Source organism: Triticum aestivum, chromosome 6B (genome assembly GCF_018294505.1).
Source record: "Triticum aestivum cultivar Chinese Spring chromosome 6B, IWGSC CS RefSeq v2.1, whole genome shotgun sequence".
In the NCBI taxonomy this organism is placed as follows: Eukaryota; Viridiplantae; Streptophyta; class Magnoliopsida; order Poales; family Poaceae; genus Triticum; species Triticum aestivum.
The window spans coordinates 716,656,404-716,678,147 of NC_057810.1; positions in this window are offsets into that span (position 1 = coordinate 716,656,404).

Below are 21,744 nucleotides of genomic sequence, written 5' to 3' on the forward strand. Positions count from 1 at the left end.
TAGATCCACTCTTGTACTACCCATATCATCAATATCAATCAAGCAGGAGTAGGGTTTTACCTCCATCGAGAGGGCCCGAACCTGGGTAAAAACATCGTGTCCCTTGTCTCCTGTTACCATCCGCCTAGACGCACAGTTCGGGACCCCCTACCCAAGATCCGCCGGTTTTGACACCGGCATTGGTGCTTTCATTGAGAGTTCCTCTGTGTCGTCACTGATAGGCTTGATGGCTCCTTCGATCATCAACAACGACGCGGTCTAGGGTGAGACTTTTCTCCTCGGACAGATCTTCGTATTCGGTGGCTTTGCACTGCGGGCCAACTCGCTTGGCCATCTGGAGCAGATCGAAAGCTACGCCCCTGGCCATTAGGTCAGATTTGGAAGTCTGAACTTCACGGCTGACATCCGCGGAGACTTGATCTTCGATGGATTCGAGTCACAGCCGAGCGCGCCGCACTGTCACGATGGGCATGATTTAGCTCTGCTGCCGGACAGTGCCCTGGAGGCCGCACATGAGTCCGCTCCGATCCTCAATTCCGAGCCGACTGCGCAGATCGAGGACGGGTGGCTAGACACCGCCTCGGGGGCTGCTACCTCTACGGCAATGGAGCCGAATACTGACCTTGTCCCTTGTGAAGCTCGTGACTCCGAGGTGCCGGACTCCTCTCCGGACTCCGAACCTCCCGCGCCCCCTCCAATCGAATCCGATTGGGCACCGATCATGGAGTTCACCGCTGCGGACATCTTTCAACACTCACATTTCGGCGACATCCTGAATTTGCTAAAGTATCTCTCGTTATTAGGAGAGCCCTGGCCGAAGTGCGGTCAGGATGGTTGGGATGCGGACGACGAAGAAATTCAAAGCCCACGCACCACCCACTTTGTAGCCACTGTCGACGATCTAACCGACATGCTAGACTACGACTCCGAAGACATCGACGGTATGGACGACGATGCTGGAGACGACCAAGAACCAGCGCCTACGGGGCACTGGAAGACCACCTCGTCATACGACATATACATGGTGGACATCGCAAAGGATGGGAATGGCGAGGAAGCAGCGGAGGAAGATTCCTCCAAGAAACAGCCCAAGCGACAGCGTCAGCGGCGCCGCTCTAAATCCCGCCACAGCAAGAATGGAGATTCCGCCACCGGAGATAATAACACCCCATAGAGTGCCGAAGACAACCCCCTCCAGCAAGATTCAGCACATGAGGACGGAGAAGCCAGCCCTCAGGAGAGAGCGGCAGACGAAGAGGTAGAGGACGATAATTACATGCCTCCCTCTGGAGACGAGGCAAGCCTCGACGACGACGAATTCGTCGTGCCTGAGGATCCCGTCGAACAAGAGCGTTTTAAGCGCAGGCTTATGGCCACGGCAAACAGCCTAAAGAAAAAGCAGCAACAGCTTAGAGCTGATCAAGATCTGCTAGCCGACAGATGGACTGAAGTCCTTGCGGCCGAAGAGCATGAACTCGAACGCCCCTCCAAAAGCTACCCCAAACGCAAGTTGCTCCCCCGATTAGAGGAGGAGGCATATAAACCTGCATCACCAGCGCACAATACGGCTGACCGACCACCTCGTGGCCGCGACAGAGAGACCTCTAGGCCCTCCACCAGAACCATACCCCGGCATCACTCGAAAAGCACGAAGCCATGGGGGAATGCGCCGGACTTGCGAGACATATTGGAGGATAAGGAAAGACAATCAAGATCGATCTACGGATCGCGTGGGCGCCCCACGATGCGCGACGACTACCGTCGCACCGGATACAGCAACTCCGGCCGGGCCGAACACAATAGACAAAGCTCGCTTGAGCTACGTCGTGATATAGCCCAGTATAGAGGCGCCGCACACACACTATGCTTCACAGATTAAGTAATGGATCATCAAATCCCCGAAGGGTTCAAACCCGTGAATATTGAATCGTATGATGGCACAACAGACCCCGCGGTTTGGATCGAAGACTATCTTCTTCATATCCACATGGCCCGCGGTGACGATCTTCACGCCATCAAATATCTCCCACTCAAGCTTAAAGGACCAGCTCGACATTGGCTTAACAGCTTGCCAGCAGAATCAATTGGGTGTTGGGAGGACCTGTAAGCCGCATTTCATGACAACTTCCAGGGCACATATGTGCGACCACCAGACGCCGATGACCTAAGCCACATAATTCAGCAGCCAGACGAATCGGCCAGACAATTCTGGACACGGTTCTTAACAAAGAAAAATCAAATCGTCGACTGTCCGGATGCATAGGCCCTCGCAGCCTTCAAACATAACATCCGCGACGAGTGGCTTGCCCGGCACCTAGGACAGGAAAAGCCGAAATCCATGGCAGCCCTCACATCACTCTTGACCCGCTTTTGCGCGGGAGAGGACAGCTGGCTAGCCCGCAGTAACAACCTCAGTAAAAATTCTGGCAGTCCGGATACCAAGGACCGCAATGGCAGGTCGCGTCGCAACAAGAACAAACGCCGCGTTAACGGCGATAACACTGATGATATGGCAGTCAACACCGGATTCATAGGCTCCAAACCCGGTCAGTGGAAAAAGCCAATTTGGACCAATGAAAAGGGGCTGCATAGCGATGACGAGGAAGAGACCCGGCCACCGAACAATAGAGGACAGAAGGGTTTCCCCCCACAAGTGCGGACGGTGAACATGATATACGCAACGCACATACCCAAAAGGGAGAGGAAGCGTGCACTCAGGGACGTATACGCGATGGAGCCAGTCGCCCCAAAGTTCAATCCATGGTCCTCTTGCGCGATCACTTCTGATCGAAGGGACCACCCCACCAGCATCCGCCATGGCGGATTTGCCGCATTGGTCTTAGACCCAATCGTCGATGGGTTTCACCTCACTAGAGTCCTGATGGACGGCGGTAGCAGCCTGAACCTGCTTTACCAGGATACAGTGCGCAAGATGGGCATAGACCCCTCAAGGATTAAACCAACAAAGACGACCTTCAAAGGCGTCATACCAGGTGTAGAGGCCAATTGTACAGGCTCAGTTACACTGGAAGTGGTCTTCGGATCCCCGGATAACTTTCGAAGCGAGGAGTTAATCTTCGACATAGTTCCGTTCCGCGGCGGCTATCATGCTCTGCTCGGACGGACCGCGTTTGCAAAGTTCAACACGGTGCCACACTACGCATACCTTAAGCTCAAGATGCCAGGCCCTCGAGGAGTCATCACGGTCAACAGAAACACTGAACGCTCCTTCCGAACGGAGGAACACACAGCGGCTCTCGCGGCAGAAGTACAGAGCAGCCTCTTAAGGCAATCCTCGAGTCCAGCCGTTAAGCGGCCGGACACTGCTAAACGCGCCCGGAGTAACCTAAAACAAGACCACCTGGCACGTACCGAGCACGCGTAGTAGTACGGCCCCAACCCCGGCCCTTGCACAATATCAAGACTGGTCCTTCGCGTACATCATTATGCTCTGTAGATACCATGGGCATAGGGGGAGGAGCACAACCACGACAGACCCAGAGTGCGGCTCAACCACACCAGGGGCTCTCAAGTGTGTCATCTTTTTTTTCTTTTTTTCTTTTTTTTCTCATCCACAGGACTCCATTTACCAGAGGCCCTGTCCGGCAGCAGACCTGCCGAACTCACGATGCAACAGCCAGGGAAGGAGAAAGGCTACGACGAGTATCCAGGTGGTCTTCATTACGAGCATTAAAACTATTTTATACACCATTCCGCAGCCTACCCCTGGAGGGGGACATGTTTAATATTCCCATCCCTTGCTTACCGCACTATTTGTATCGTTCTGCATTCATGACAGTATTTCTTGAATAAACAATGCATCACTTTTTTGCTTATAATTGCATTTCTCTCTTATACATATGTTCATTTACGACATGTTGCATCCGTACACTTTGGTACGGCTAAATACACCAGGGTCTTAAGTTCCCCGCATTATGGTGTGATAAGTCCGAACACTTTCACAAGTGCGGCACCCCGAACTTATAGCATTATATGCATCGGCTCCGAATCATGTCTTGGGTCAATAGTTGGGTTTGCCCGGCTCCCATGTTTTGGTACCTTACGTTCCGTTGTATCGGCTAAGGTAGCACTGGGAGAACCACTGCGATTGCGCCCCGGCTGAGCTGGGCGAGCACCTCAGTGGAGAAAGCTAAAACTGACCGTCATGATACGGCGAGAGCTGGTCGCTGTTCGAGAGGTTTTTTTGAGTCCTTAAAGACTTATGCCGCTTAGAGCGAGGAACCAGCTTTGTCCGGCCCAAGCGTGGATAGCGCCCCGAACTCGGTCTTCCGAACACTAGGGGCTTTGCCGAAATTTAAAATTATAGAATTCTATGGCTAAGTGAGAGTGTTCAAGCATTATAAGTCCGGTTGCCTCGTTCGTTGTGTTGAGCGCCGCCCTAGATGGACCCAAAATGGGAACAAGAGTGCTTAAGTTTATCCTGAACACCCCAGCACTCGTGGCATGGGGGCCGAAGCCGACGACTTGCCATCTCTCAGATTTGATAAACGGCCGCACAGAAGGTAATATTTTAAATTAACAAGCGTTGCTTAGCGCATATGAACAAAGTTTTTAGTGCACAGGATAACAAAATGCGAGTCTACTCAAATATTACATCTTTGGAGCACTCACCCGCAATCATGCGGGCACCCTTTAGGGCACTCTTATAATACATCTCGGGTGTGCGATACTCCTTGCCCGCTGGTGCCGCGTCCGTCACAAGCTTCTCAGTGTCCATCCTGCCCCGGTGCACCTTTGCACGGGCAAGGGCCCGACGGGCACCTTCAATACATGCGGAGTGCTTGACGAGTTCAACCCAGGGACACGCATCCACCAGCCGCCGCACCAGGCCGAAGTAGCTCCCAGGCATGGCCTCCTTGGGCCACAGCCGAACTATGAGGCCCTTCATGGCCTGTTCGGCCACCTTGTGGAGCTCGACCAGCTGCTTCAGCTGGTCGCTAAGGGGCACCGGATGGCCGGCCTCAGCATACTGAGACCAGAAGACCTTCTCCGTCGAGCTCCCCTCCTCGGCCCGGTAGAAAGCGGCAGGATCTGACACGCTGCACGGCAGATCTGCGAACGCTCCTGGAGAGCTCCGAATTCGGGTAAGTAATAGGTAATTCACATTCACATGCTTGCTTTGCATGAAAAATGCCTTACCTGCCGCTATTTTCTTTAAATCCTCGATTTCCTAGAGGGCCTTGTGGGCGTCGGCCTTAGCGGCTTTGGCACTCTCAAGAGCCGACGCAAGCTCGGACTCTCGAGTCTTCGAGTCACGCTCCAAACTCTCGTGCTTTTCCACGAGAGCCTGGAGCTCTTGCTGTACCGCCGCCACCCGCGCCTCCTGCTTCTCTCGCTCGGCTTGTTCCGCGGCCGCATTGCGTTCGGCCGCGGACACCTCCTCCTTCAGGGTCGCCACCTCGTTTGTGTCCCCTGTAGTACATACGTTATCCTTGTTATTCCTCTTGCAAACAAATCCTTTTCTGTAAGGTACAACTTTAATACGGTGTTACTCACCCTCCTTGTCCTCGAGCTCCTTCTTGGCACGGCCGAGATCGCTCTCGGACCGCTCGAGGCTCTGCTTCAAGGTATTGACCTCCGCAGTCAGTGCGGCAGAGGTCAGCAGCGCAGCCTGCAAACCCAAATTGACATATTTTTTAGACTCCTGCGTATATATTTTTAGATCCTCAGTCCGGCTTTTGTTTCCGAACATCGAACCGAGCATCAGGGGCTACTCTCTATGCGGTATTATATTACATATCTTAAAATTCTTACCTCAAAGCCTGTTAGAAGGCTGCTTCAGGCTTCGGTCAGCCCGCTCTTGGCGAGCTGAACCTTCTGAATCACCACACTCATGACAGTGCGGTGTTCTTCTTCGATGGAAGCACCATTGAGCGCCTCCAGCAAGTTATCCGGCACCTCCGGATGGAAGGAGGCCGCCGGTGTCACAGTCTTGCCCTTCTTACGAAGGGGCCGGTCGCCGGACTCCGGAACCACTGCAGGTTCTGGTGCGGAGTCCGGCGCAAAGTCCGGGAGGTTGCCCTGCGTCACCTCCGGGGCCTCCTCCTCCTGGTGGGTCCCTTCCTGGGATCCCACCTCGACGTCGTCAGCGTCACGAGGGGTGGAGGCGGTCGGAAGAGAATCCATATCCGACGTGCCCAAGGACCCGCTCGACGAAGCGGGAAGATCGTCCTTGGCCGGACTACAGGTTGTATGCGGCATTAGAAAGACACCATGTGGCGAAAAGAAAAATTATAAATCATCCAGGAGTCCGGATACTTACGATCTTGCCAGGGGCTTGCCCCTTGAGGGCCACTCCTCGTCGCTATCGCCGACGTTGGCAGAGCAGTCCGGGGGAAGGGTCCTTCCCTTCTTGGACCCTTCGGCCTCCCTCGTTGGGGAGGCCTTCCTCTTCTTCTCTCCCCCCACTGGGGGAGAGGCCTCTTTCTTATCCTCCTCGTCCTCGTGGGAGGAGTCTGCCTCAGAGTCATCGGACGATGAGTCCGATACCACCTGACGCTGGGAACTCCTTCGGGTTCCCGTGGCCTTCTTCTTGGCCTTCTTCTCCGGCACCACATAAAGTGCCGGGACCAGCAGCCCCGTCAAACGGGTGTCCGCTGGGTCTTTTGGAAGGGGAGCCGAACAGTTAACCTGTCCGAACGTCTTCTGCCAGTCCTGTTAAAGGTATTCTGAGTTTAGATCCCGCATAGAGTCAAACTATGAAAAGCAAGTGTCCCATAAAGGATAACATGGCTTACCTCGCCAGCTGGACGCTGCGTGCTGAATCCGCGATCTTCGGTAGTAGATGCGGGAGCTTCGGCGCCCTTGAACAGCACCCTCCAGGCAGCTTCGTACGTAGTGTCGAAGAGCCCGCTCAAAGTCCGGTGCTGTGCCGGATCATACTCCCACAAATTGAAGTCCCGTTGCTGGCAGGGGAGAATCCGGCGGACGAGCATGACCTGGATCACATTGACAAGCTTGAGCTTCTTGTTCACCAGGGTCTGGAGATAGGACTGGAGTCCGGTCAGCTCTTCCGAACTACCCCATAGCAAGCCCTTCTCTTTCCAGGAGGTGAGCTGCATGGGAATGCCAGATCTGAATTCGGGGGGCACTGCCCATTTAGGGTCACGCGGCTCGGTGATGTAGAACCACCCTGATTGCCACCCTTTGATGGATTCCACAAAGGCGCACTCGAGCCAAGTGACGTTGGGCATTTTGCCCACCATGGCGCCTCCGCACTCCGCCTGGCTGCCCTTCACAATCTTTGGCTTGACATTGAAGGTCTTTAGCCACAAGCCGAAGTGGGGCTGGATGCAGAGGAAGGCCTCACACATGATGATAAACGCCGAGATATTGAGGATGAAATTCGGGGCCAGATCGTGGAAATCCAGGCCGTAGTAGAACATGAGCCCCTGGACAAAGGGGTGGAGTGGGAAGCCCAGTCCGTGGAGGAAGTGGGGAAGGAATACGACCCTCTCATGGGGCCTGGGGGTGGGGATGAGCTGCCCCTCGTCGAGGAGCCGATGCGCGATGTCGCTGGACAGATATCCGGCGCTGCGCAACTTCTCAATGTGCCCCTCCGTAACGGAGGAGGCCATCCACTTGACTCCCACTCCGGACATGGTTGGAGAAGGTTGAGGTGAGATGTGCGGACTTGGGTGCTGGAGCTCGAGTGCGCGGAGATGGATAAGCAAAGGAGGAAGAAGGCGTAGGTAAAAGAGGCGGATCCTTATCCCCTTATATATGGGCGGACGAAAACTATGCGTCCCCACCGGCCTGGTAAAACTCGCTTATCTCCCAAGCGCCACAATCAATGGCGCGGTTGGGTTACCCACGTCCGTATTGATGGGAATCCCGGAATAAGGGGAACACGATCTCTGCTTCGACAAGACATGCCAAGGAAACCGCTTCGCTAAACGCGCTGAGGTGGTATAATAAAAATGATTCGAGTAAAGGCTTGGTAGTGGTGTGACGTCACACCACAAAAAACGTCAGCAGATTGAACTTGTGTAAATATTATTCTCTCTACGGTGGTATGTGGAATTTATTTTATAGAGCCGAACACTGTCCAGGTGTTCACTATCTTCTATGAATTATTCGGAGGGGGAACCCGCCTTGCAATGCCGAAGACAATATGCGCGCCGGACTCGTCGCCATTGAAGCCTGGTTCAGGGGCTACTGAGGGAGTCCTGGACTAGGGGGTGTCCGGATAGCCGAACTATCATCATTGGCCGGACTCCAAGACTATGAAGATACAAGATTGAAGACTTCGTCCCGTGTCCGGATGGGACTTTCCTTGGCGTGGAAGGCAAGCTTGGCAATACGGATATGTAGATCTCCTACCATTGTAACCGACTCTGTGTAACCCTAGCCCTCTCCTGTGTCTATATAAACTGGAGGGTTTTAGTCCGTAAGACAAAAGAACAACAATCATACCATAGGCTAGCTTCTAGGGTTTAGCCTCCTTGATCTCGTGGTAGATCCACTCTTGTACTACCCATATCATCAATATCAATCAAGCAGGAGTAGGGTTTTACCTCCATCGAGAGGGCCCGAACCTGGGTAAAAACATCGTGTCCCTTGTCTCCTATTACCATCCGCCTAGACGCACAGTTCGGGACCCCCTACCCGAGATCCGCCAGTTTTGACACTGACAGTGTCCAATAAGGTTTCTGATTCATACTTTTGCATGTGAAAAGACCATCACTTGAACATAAGTAATCATATGACAAAATCTATATATGTTGCTGTTATGAGAATAATCATGATGCCTTCATGTCCGTATTTTATTTTTTATCGACGCCTCTACCTCTAAACATCAGGACATATTTGTTGTTATCGGCTTTTCGCTTGAGGACAACCGAGGTCTAAGCTTGGGGGAGTTGATACGTCCATTTTGCATCATGCTTTTATATCGATATTTATCGCATTATGGGCTGTTATTTCACGTTATGTCGCAATACTTATGGCTATTCTCTCTTATTTTACAAGGTTTACATGAAGAGGGAGAATGCCGGCAGCTGGAATTCTGGGCTGGAAAAGGAGCAAATATTGGAGACCTATTCTATGCAACTCCAAAAGTCCTGAAACTCCACGGAATATCTTAAAATAAATAAAGAAAAATCGTCGCCAAAGATGAAGGCCAGGGGGCCCACACCCTGCTCACGAGGGTGGGGGGCGCCCCCCTGGGGCGTGCCCCCTACCTCGTGGGCCCCCTGGTGGCTCTCCAATGCCCATCTTCTCCTATATGAAGTCTTTCGATGAGAAAAAAACATTAAGCAACCTTTCGGGACGAAACTCCGCCGCCACGAGGCGAAACCTTGGCGGAACCAATCTAGCGCTCCGGCAGAGCTGTTCTGCCGGGGACACTTCCCTCCGGGAGGGGCAAATCATCGTCGTCATCATCACCAACGCTCCTCCCATCGGGAGAGGGCAATCTCCATCAACATCTTCCCCAGCACCATCTCATCTCCAAACCCTAGTTCATCTCTTGTATCCAATTCTTGTCTCCAAGTCCGTGATTGGTGCTAGTAGGTTGCTAGTAGTGTTGATTACTCCTTGTAGTTGATGCTAGTTGGTTTATTTTGTGGAAGATCATATGTTCAGATCCTTTATGCATATTATTATCCCTCTGATTATGAACATGAATATGCTTTGTGAGTAGTTACATTTGTTCCTGAGGACAAGGGAGAAGTCTTGCTATTAGTAGTCATGTGAATTTGGTATTCGTTCGATATTTTAATGAGATGTATGTTGTTTAACCTTTAGTGGTGTTATGTGAACGTCGACTACATAACACTTCACCATTATTTGGGCCTAGAGGAAGGCATTGGGAAGTAATAAGTAGATGATGGGTTGCTAGAGTGACAGAAGCTTAAACCCTAGTTTATGCGTTGCTTCGTAAGGGGCTGATTTGGATCCATATGTTTCATGCTATGGTTAGGTTTACCTTAATACTTTTGTTGTAGTTGTGGATGCTTGCAATAGAGGTTAATCATAAGTGGGATGCTTGTTCAACTAAGAACAACACCCAAGCACCGGTCCACCCACATATCAAATTATCAAAGTACCGAACGCGAATCATATGAACGTGATGAAAACTAGCTTGACGATATTCCCATGTGTCCCCGGGAGCGCTTTTCCTATTATAAGAGTTTGTCCAGGCTTGTCCTTTGCTAAAAAAAGGATTGGGCCACCTTGCTGCACTTTATTTACTCTTGTTACTTGTTGCTCGTTACAATTTATCTTATCACAAAACTATCTGTTACCACTTATTTCAGTACTTGCAGAGAATACCTTGCTTAAAACCGCTTATCATTTCCTTCTGCTCCTCGTTGGGTTCGACACTCTTACTTACCGAAAGGACTACGATAGATCCCCTATACTTGTGGGTCATCACCAGCCCAGCCTCCTCCCGGCAACGACAACACCGCGCGTGGGGGTGGGCGTGGTCGCTACCGCGGTCGTGGCAACGATGGCGCGCCTGCTTCACCTGCTCCACCGACGCCCCACGCGTCGGTCTGTCCCGCCCCCGCACCGGGCGCCAACTCTTGGACGAGCCTCGTCCAAGCCTGGCCGGTGTAGTGGCGCGCCCCAGGCACTTGCGTTCTTGGACCACGCATGGGCATGCCGCACCAGCAGTCCATGTTCGCCGCCCCCTACGGCTACGATGCTCCGGGTGGCTCACCTCCTGGCTATGGTGCCCCCGGCGGCCCACCTCCAGGCTACGGACCGCCTGCCTCCTACGGGTCGCTAGGCGCTAGCTCGTCGACCGCACCACCGGCGATGTGGGACATGCAGCCTCTACAGGCGGCTCTCCACAGCACCACGGCGGGACCTTCCTCTTCGGGCACCTCCAGCGAGTGGTATCTCAACTCTGGCGCCTCCACGCACATGTCTTCGAACCCTGGTAACCTCCATTCCCTTCGTCCTTTCCACTCACCGTCCCAGATCATCATGGGCAGTGGTGCTCATCTTCCCATCACCCATGTCGGCGATGGTGCTATCATTGAGGGGACCTCGCCCGTCCAGCTGCGCAATGTTCTGGTCTCACCATCTCTTATTACAAACTTGCTCTCTGTTCGTCAAATTTGTCGTGATAATCCTGTCTCTGTCGAGTTTGACAAGTTTGATTTCTCTGTCAAGGATCTTCGAACCAAGGTGGTGATCCTCCGCTGTGATTCGGACGGTGATCTCTATCCCGTTCGGCGCCCCTCGCTTCGTCCCCGCCATGTCTTCACCGGCCTCGCCGCTTCCAGTTTGTGGCATCAGCGTCTCGGGCATGCCTCGCTTCGCTCCACCACCGATCACCACGCTGTTGGCTTCATCAAGTCTACACCACACTCGTGTCACACCTGTCGTATGGGCAAGCATGCCCGTCTACCTTTTATCCACTCTACTAGCACTAGCATGTTTCCCTTTCATGTTTTGCATCTTGATGTATGGACATCTCCGGATGTAAGCATCTCACGTTATGAATTCTACTTGGTTGTGCTAGATGATTACACTCATTACGTCTGGACCTTCCCGCTTAAATGCAAATCTGATGTGTTCCCGGTTCTGCTGGACTTCTATGCCTATGTCAAAACCCAGTTCCAACTTCCTATCCTCTCGCTACAAACAGACAATGGGCGTGAATTAGACAGCGCTGCCGTTCTCTCCTTCCTCGCTCACCACGGCACAGACCTCCACCTCTCTTGCCCATACACTAGCCAGCAAAACGGGAAAGCCGAGCGCACCTTGCATTCGCTCAACGACTGTGTTCGTGCTCTTCTGTTCCATGCATCCATGCCCGCTCTGTTTTGGGCTGAAGCCGTCAACACTGCCACTTACTTGCTCAACCGACGGCCATGCCGTGCCACGACACCAGGCACCCCCCACGAGCTCCTCCTCGGTGCTCCTCCTAACTACTCTCTTCTTCGCATCTTCGGGTGCTTGTACTATGTAAGTGCATCTAGGGTGTCAGGACCCCGATTCCAAGTCACATCGATCTAGCCGGTAACACCTCATATCAGTTTGCGGCCTCACGCACGGTATTCCCACAGGTGTCGCCTTACCATGGCCGGGGACCGTTTGCGCCTTTTGGCTCACGTATATGATAGTGTCGCTAGCATCCATATGACAGAGAACCCGGGCCGATATGGCTAGTCGTGAACCCAAAGCGGCACTAACCCATGGGGACAGGCATACATGAATCAACTTCGAGCATGTCGGTCAGCAGCGTGTGAATCCGGGCTGTAGCACTGGGCTAACTGGACTCTGGGAACCCGGGCTGTAGCAGGTTAGGCAGGAATTCGGATGTCACCGTGTGACATTTCCCTGAAGGGAAAGACACAGGAACGAAGTGAAAAACATGCCGGCCAGTCAAGCGTCCTGAGCAGTAGTGCTGGGCTAGCAGGACTCCGGTGAACCGAGCTGTAGCGGACTACTATGGCTCATGGAAGCACAAGACTACATTTCCCCATAAGAGAGGCTACCAAGGATAAACAACTAGGTTGTCGGATCCCACACATACCAAGCATTTCAATCATACACACAATATGCTCGATATGTGTAAATACAACATGGCATCACAACATAACTCTACGACTCAAGTATTTATTCATTAGGCTCCGAGGAGCGAGATATTACAAACATGGGTCTCATGACCCAACATTCAGAGCATACAAATGAAAGCACATGCGGAAGCTAAAACGTGTCTGAGTACAAACATCTACAAATGAAAAAGGCTTAGAAGCCGGACTATCTACCAGATACTGCCGAGGGCACAAGATCGTAGCTGAGGTATCAAGCTAAACGTCATAGTCCACACAGAACTACTAGGGAGACTGACGTCTCTCTGCAAAACATAAAATCAGCAAACGTGAGTACAAATGTACCCAGCAAGACTTACATCAGAACTAACTACATATGCATCAGTATCAACAAAGGGGGGTGGTGGAGTTTAACTGCAGCAAGCCACCTTTGACTCGGTGGCTATCCTAACTACGACTGCAAGTAACTCTTTTTAGGTGGCGCACATGAGTCCACATATTCACCATATCAATACACCACTATGGATCCACTCCCGTCTCCCTACGAGAATGCCATCCATAGCACTCACGCTTATCTTGCGTATTTTAGAGTATCCACTTTCACTTGTCTATGAACTGTACAGGCAACCCAGAAGTCCTTTAACGCGGACACGGCTATTCGAATAGATGATGATAACCCTGCAGGGGTGTACTTCTTCATACACGCTCTCACCACTTATCGCCGTTTACACGACATGTACTCGGCAACCTTCAAACGGAAGCCCAGCGAGGGTGTCGGCCACGACCTACCTAAACACTCAAGTCTCTAGTCCAGGTTATCGCCTATTCAGGTTCCATCTACAGGGAGTCCGGCCGAGGTTTCCACATACGGCCCCGAACGATGTGTACAGGGTTCTGCGACACCAAACGGGCGCCTGGCGTACCCGACCACGTGCCTACCGCATCACAGCCCACCCCTCGAGTCAGCACTGCCCACGGCCTCCAGCATACTACAAACACTAGAAACTACTTGCAACTCCTAGACAGAGGACAAGGGTGGTTAAGAAGTCGAGAGGGGCACTTAAGCATTCCAATGCGTGGTAGTAACTGGTCATGGATCACAAACACAGAACTCAGTTCCTGAGGATGGCTTCAATGAGACAACCCACCATGTACTCCTACATGGCCTCTCACCGATACCTTTACCAAATCGTGTTCACACACTTAGCTCTCAACAGTAGGACATGTTCACACACCTCCCATTCATCCCCGATGAATCAGACCTGACTCAACTCTATGCAGTAGCAGGAATGACAAACAAGCATGAATGAGTAGGCACATCAGGGCTCAAACAACTCCTACTCATGCTAGTGGGTTTCATCTATTTACTGTGGCAATGACAGGTCATGCAGAGGAAAGGGGTTCAGCTACCGCAGCATGTAACAGTTGAAATGGTGTTGTCCTAATGTAGTAAAAGAGAGCAGGAGCGAGAGAGTGGGATTGTATCGGAATGAACAAGGGGGCTTTGCTTTCCTGGCACTTCTGAAGATAGTATAGCTCTTCATCGGTGTCATCGAACTCATCGTCGGTACGTCGTTTACTTAGAGGGGACAAACACCGGCAACAGAGAAGGAACACAATCAATGCAATGCAACAATATGATGGTGAGTGTGACATGGCAATATGTTGTGGTTTGAGCTAATGCAACTAGCAACCAGATTAAATGAAGTTGGTTTGAATCCAAGATTCAAATTCAAACTCCATATGTGGATATTTAAATGCCATTAATATGATTTGTGCTAAATAGTAGCTATAAGTTGTTCTAACATGCATAAAATGGTACATATGGATAGATTGGATTTTTCTGATCATTTTTCATATATAATTTATTTCATTTGGAGTTACGGTTGATTTCCTATGAATTTTAGAAGTTTATACTAATTTCTGGAATTTTCTGAATTATTTTAAAACCCAAAAGTCAATTACTGCATCAGCACTGTGTCATGCCTGGGTCAGCAGGTCAACAGCGCTGACCCAGGTCAACCTTGACCAGTGGGTCCCGCATGTCAGTGTAACAGCGTCAGCAGCAGAGGCTGACCAGTGGGTCAGTCAATGCTGAGGTGGCAAGGTCAAACAGACCGGTGGGGCCATGGGCATTAGCTTAAATTAAACAGGGAATAACCCTGTGGTTAATTAACGGGTGGGGCCCGTCTATCAATGACGCTAGGGGTTAAGTAATCGGTGGTTAGTGCTAATTAAGCCTGGGCCATGTCATCTAATCCGGCGACTAATCGCCGGCGGTAAGCAGACGCGGCGGCGCTCCTCGTCCGGCCATCTCCGGCGTCGGATGGACGAGCAGCTGGGCGCGCTAGAAAGCCCGCGATGCGGCGTGTCCAGTGGTGGCCGCGGTGTGTGCTGGGGCAGCGTGTAGCGGCGGTGGCGGCGAGTCGGGTGGCGGCCGGAGCTCGGGTGCTCGCGGGTTTAGCGCTAGCGTGCAAGTTAGAGCGTGGGGAGTAATGGGGAAGACGGAGGAGCTCACTGGGATTCCAACGGAGGACTCAACGGGCTCGGGGAGGCGCCATGGACGACGGACGGGCGCCGGCGATCTCCGACGACAAAGGAGGAAGAAGACGAGGTAGCCGGTGATGCGGGGCATCCGGTGTCGCGTGGCTCGTCGTAGATGATGAAGACCACCCTGCGGTTCTCCTGGGCAGGTCGGTGCGGCGAGGGAAGCTCGGCGGGCGCGACTATGGCAAGCGGCGGCAACGGCGGCGCTCGGGAAGAGAGGGTGAGGGAGCCAGAGGAGGGGATGAGCATGGGGAGAGTGAGAGAGCGGCGAGGGGGCCGCGTGGCGTCTCCAGGGGGTCGAGGAAGCGAGCAGGGAGGCAGAAGGAGGTGGAAGCAGGAGGTGGCCGCGGCTCGGCTATGCGCGCGCCACGCACGATGCCAGAAGGCATGGAGAAGATGACGCACGAGGAGGTGGGCTGGGCTGGCCAACCAGGCCGGCCAGGTGGGCTTTGGTGGGCGCCAGGTAAGTTCCAGGTGAGCCTCTGTTCTTTTCCAATTTTTATTTCTCTTTTCTATTTTCTGTATTTGTGTTTTGCTTTATTAAAAATACTTAGGCACACTCAAAAATCACCAAACTGCTCATGGCCAGTGCTTGGAATATATCCAACATGGAACATTTCAGTTTAGGATTATTTGGACATTTTAAATATTGTATAGTATTTAAGTGGCCAAATTCAAATGGAGTATGATTTAATTCAGAGCCCAAATATGTCATGGAAAAATGTGCGTCACCTCTGGCTACTGTTTACAGTATTTTCGATAAATGATGAACTTTTTTTAAAGCCATTTGGACTTACTGAAAATATTTTAGGTGAACCTAGTGAATTCCTTTAATGCCAGGGTTTGGGCAATCCCCATTTCAACTTTAATTGAAAAATTAACATGATGCACACAAGAAGGGCTAGCCATAGTGCATACTAGAACTAGGGATGTGACAACTCACCCCTACTAAACAAGAATCTCGCCCCGAGATTCAAGTCGTGAGGTAAAAAGACAGAGCGACACAAGCTAACACAATCTTCATGATCTAGATGTCCTTCTCGAGGATGTTGATTCATTGCTTCATATTGACCTTGATGTCTTTGCTTTCGAGATCTTCATCCAACACGATAACGACAGAAGGAAACTCTACAGGAAATGATTTCCTCGAAGAACGAGCACTCAAGATCAACTCATGGAGTGAGACATTAGAACATCTCTTGAGCTAAAACATGACACAAATTAGGAGTGATGGAAGAGGTAGATGACAAGGTTCTACTGGGTAGGCAAAAATCCCACACTGAAGAGGGTGGTGCATGATCTCAAGATAGCGATGGAATAAATGGCATGATTCCATAATGGGGCACCTTAGGGCAGGTGACTCGTAGAATTATCCCCTTAAGTGGCAAAAAGAATTACTTTTGATCCATAGATCATTGAAACTCTTCATACCAGCCTGAGGAAATTCACAATTGATCGTTTGAACGAAGTCAAAGAATGGCATACTTAGACCAGAATGGATGATTTTTGCTTATCATCAGAAATGGATGGGACCCATGGTAGGTCCACTTTTGAAGATGAACCTAGAAATCAATTACTGAGAGGGGCAACCCATGGGAGATTGGCACAATGGCGGTGCAAGCTAGGAACAAGATGCAAATGTTGGGAATGTTCCAACCATCATATCTGCCTGAGATTCAGATCCGATTGGTGATAGGATACTTCAGACTCAGCATGTCCGAAAAGAAAGGTTCCAACACAAATCGACGAGATGACGTTGCGAGATTCTCGGGATATGAACTACGATAGCAAGCTCCAAAACATGAGCTGGTTCTGCTATATACATGTGAGCATGTTGTCCAAGACAAGAATGACCACATAGTAGTCTTATAATAAAACACTATCGAGTTCTGGTCGGGAACCATCATCAAGGATTTCGAAGTCTTTACGCAAGTCCATGGATTAGATCCCAAGCATAGACTTATTTTCCTTGAACAAGTCAATCAGTGGCTTGGTGTGCTAGGGAATACATATGCAGTGGAGGTAATTAATCTACCAAACCATAGAATACATTCGCACATGCATAACTGACTTGGGATGGTGCCAGAGGAAACAAAAACAATCTTTCTCGAACTCACGGCGGCAACTTACACCTGATGCACGTGAACTTGGAGAAAGTCACTTCTTTCATCCAAGCATAAGCTTCATGAACGGAACACGAAGGCATTTCTTACAAAGTTTTCCAACACTAGGTTGATGTTCAACATGAATCATGGGGGAGACAAAATGCTGCTGATGGGCTCAACAGCAACTCATCGGAATTTCCATATCACTGGACTTCCTCCATCATGTGAACACAGTGATAGCATTGGTCAGACCAAAAGATGTAATGGTGTATGATCGAGGGATCAACCACGAGTAAGACAACATTACGAACATCGTTGGTTCTGATTTGACTTGACAATAGCCCATACTCAAGTCAAAGTTTGGACAAGACGATAGATTCAACAACCGATCATGAGGAACAATCAATGAAGATATCATCTCTCGTCAACACACACACACGCAAGATATCCCCTTTGGAGTGAACTAAGTGTATTAAGCTTTTATCTTCCAACTCTCCAAGTTGTTGTTTTAGCTTAACCAATTAGTTCAAAGGTATCTAACACAGATTCTTGGAGAAAGTGTGGTTTATTGGAAAACCAACTTGATCACGAACTCAACATATCGGTCAGGGGACGACCTAGTGATACTTCCATGAAGATATTCAAAAAATCACTAACCACTGATATGTTACTAAGCTCGAGAACAACCTTGCTTTTCAGGGAAAGATGATATGATCAATAGAGTGAGGGATTGACACAATCCTAACTCATTGATCGACGAGTGCACCGGAAATAAGGACTAGGTAGCACGATCAATCTTAGGATGATGATTCAATAACCAACACGCTAAGAATGATATTAATGTCCATTAACTACCAAGTAACATGGTTGCTAGGAGTATTGATTTCACACATCGTGGTTCACTTGTCAGCATTCCGATTGCGACAACACGGAACCGAGGAATGAAAAAAATGATGGCGAGAGGTATCACTACACCAAGAGTTCATAAGAGGTGGTGCAATTCTCATGATATTCCTGACATAAAGAGGGCAATACTTCGGGGTGGAACAGAATCAAAAGATGGGTTGGCATTTTGACCTGCGGAATACAACTACTTTGACCCAATCCTAGATATGGATGAGGTACTGGAGTTTGTTTCTCCTAGTCATTCCGGAATAGAATGGCTTGACGAACCACAAGAGTAATAGGCATCGATGAACGAAGGCACGCATACTCTTGACTATCAATTGATAGACGAAGGTCAGAAAACAACTAAAGAGGGACAACTCAAAGGGACATATAACCTTCTGAGTTGTGGATGCATAGGTTAGTATGTCGAATCAAGTTCAACAGGTTTCTTCCAGATAACCCATGCAGAAAGGTAGAACTGGCAGAATCACAATTATGAATGAAGAACTCCTCAAGAGTATTCTGATTGTGGTATTTTGGTTTAAGGAACTTCTGCCTTAAGTAGTTCATGGTATTTGGAAGAAGGATATACCACAGACCTCGAGGACTATCGCAAAGTTACTAATATCCTAAAGGAACTAGCAAACACTATCAACATGAGGTAAGTAGGGTGAATCTCGGGTTCAAGAACCCAGGAATAGAATACCTACAAACTAAATTGCATCACGGGATGCTTTCGAGAATAGTAGCCAGAATCATCACACTAGGAATATAAAGCATGGCTAGATTACTAGATGATCCTCTAAGACACCTATGGCCATAATAATAGTTCCAACATATATGTCGAGGCAACAGAGTACCTCAATAGACCGATTAGTGAGCTTAATCTGGCCCAAAAGGACAACGGGAACTGGTAGGGAGGATTTGCAAATGCATCAGACTATTAGAAACCTGGGATGACTCGGACAGCATAACGGCTGTAAAATGCTCAAAAAGATTTGAGACATCCTGCAAAATAGTGGCATGACCACTCAACATCACAATATCAAGGTTCTGAGACCAGATATGAACATACAGAAGTAGTAGAAACTAAACTGGGGCTTAAAACCAACAATCTTAAAAGTCTATGGATCAGTAACACGTCATCCTGATAGATAGATGAGAAGCCTAATTCTTAAACCCCGTAGAAGAGAAGAGGATGACTCAGATCAGAAGGCCATGAGGTATAAGGAGTAAAAAGAGCCTTACGTTCCCTTCCACAATCAATTCCCTTACATAACTAAAGCATTTCTAGACACAACTTCGACCGGTTTGGCTTGGAATCCTACAGGCAGTCAGACTTTGATACCAAACCTGTCAGGACCCCGATTCCAAGTCACATCGATCTAGCCGGTAACACCTCATATCACTTTGTGGCCTCACGCACGGTATTCCCACGGGTGTCGCCTTACCATGGCCCGGGACCGTTTGCGCCTTTTGGCTCACGTATATGATAGTGTCGCTAGCATCCATATGACAGAGAACCCGGGCCGACATGGTTAGTCGTGAACACAAAGCGGCACTAACCCATGGGGACAGGCATACATGAATCAGCTTCGAGCATGTCGGTCAGCAGCGTGTGAATCCAGGCTGTAGCACTGGGCTAACAGGACTTCAGGAACCCGTGCTGTAGCAGGCTAGGCAGGACTCCGGATGTCACCGTGTGACATTTCCCCGAAGGGACAGACGCAGGAACGAAGTGAAACACATGCCGGCCAGTCAAGCGTCCTGAGCAGTAGTGCTGGGCTAGCAGGACTCCGGTGAACCGGGCTGTAGCGGAGTACTATGGCTCATGGAAGCACAAGACTACATTTCCCCATAAGAGAGGCTACCAAGGATAAACAACTAGGTTGTCGGATCCCACACATACCAAGCATTTCAATCATACACACAATATGCTCGATATGTGTAAATACAACATGGCATCACAACATGACTCTACGACTCAAGTATTTATTCATTAGGCTCCGAGGAGCGAGATACTACAAACATGGGTCTCATGACCCAACATTCAGAGCATACAAATGAAAGCACATGCGGAAGCTAAAACATGTCTGAGTACAGACATCTACAAATGAAAAAGGCTTAGAAGCCGGACTATCTACCAGATACTGCCGAGGGCACAAGATCGTAGTTGAGGTATCAAGCTAAACGTCGAAGTCCACACGGAACTACTAGCGAGACTGACGTCTCTCTGCAAAACATAAAATAAGAAAACATGAGTACAAATGTACCCAGCAAGACTTACATCAGAACTAACTACATATGCATCAGTATCAACAAAGGGGGTTGGTGGAGTTTAACTGCAGCAAGCCAGCTTTGACTCGGTGGCTATCCTAACTACGACTGCAATTAACTCTTTTGAGGTGGCGCACACGAGTCCACATATTCACCATATCAATACACCACTATGGATCCACTCCCGTCTCCCTACGAGAATGCCATCCATAGCACTCACGCTTATCTTGCGTATTTTAGAGTATCCACTTTCACTTGTCTATGAACTGTACAGGCAACCCAGAAGTCCTTTACCGCGGACACGACCATTCGAATAGATGATGATAACCCTGCAGGGGTGTACTTATTCACACAAGCTCTCACCACTTATCACCGTTTACACGACATGTACTCGGCAACCTTCAAGCGGAAGCCCAGCGAGGGTGTCGGCCACGACCTACCTAAACACTCAAGTCTCTAGTCCAGGTTATCGCCTATTCAGTTTCCATCCACAGGGAGTCCGGCCGAGGTTTCCACATACGGCCCCGAACAATGTGTACAGGGTTCCGGCCACGTGCCTACCGCATCACAGCCCACCCCTTGGGTCAGCACTGCCCACGGCCTCCAGCATACTACAAACACCAGAAACTACTTGCAACTCCTGGACAGAGGACAAGGGTGGTTAAGAAGTCGAGAGGGGCACTTAAGCATTCCAATGCGTGGTAGTAACTGGTCATGGATCACAAACACAGAACTCAGTTCCTGAGGACGGCTTCAATGAGACAACCCACCATGTACTCCTACATGGCCTCTCACTGATACCTTGAACAAATCATGTTCACACACTTAGGTCTCAACAATAGGATATGTTCACACACCTACGATTCATCCCGATGAATTAGACCTGACTCAACTCTAAGAAGTAGCAGGCATGACAAACAAGCATGAATGAGTAGGCACATCAGGGCTCAAACAACTCCTACTCATGCTAGTGGGTTTCATCTATTTACTGTGGCAATGACAAGTCATGCAGAGGAAAGGGGTTCAGCTACCGCAGCATGTAACAGTTGAAACGGTGTTGTCCTAATGCAGTAAAAGAGAGTAGGAGCGAGAGAGTGGGATTGTATCGGAATGAACAAGGGGGTTTTGCTTGCCTGGCACTTCTGAAGATAGTATAGCTCTTCATTGGTGCCATCGAACTCATCGTCGGTACATCGTCTACTGAGAGGGGACAAACACCGGCAACAGAGAAGGAACACAATCAATGCAATGCAACAATATGATGGATGAGTGTGACATGGCAATATGTTGTGGTTTGAGCTAATGCAACTAGCAACCAGATTAAATGAAGTTGGTTTGAATCCAAGATTCAAATTCAAACTCCATATGTGGATATTTAAATGCCATTAATATGA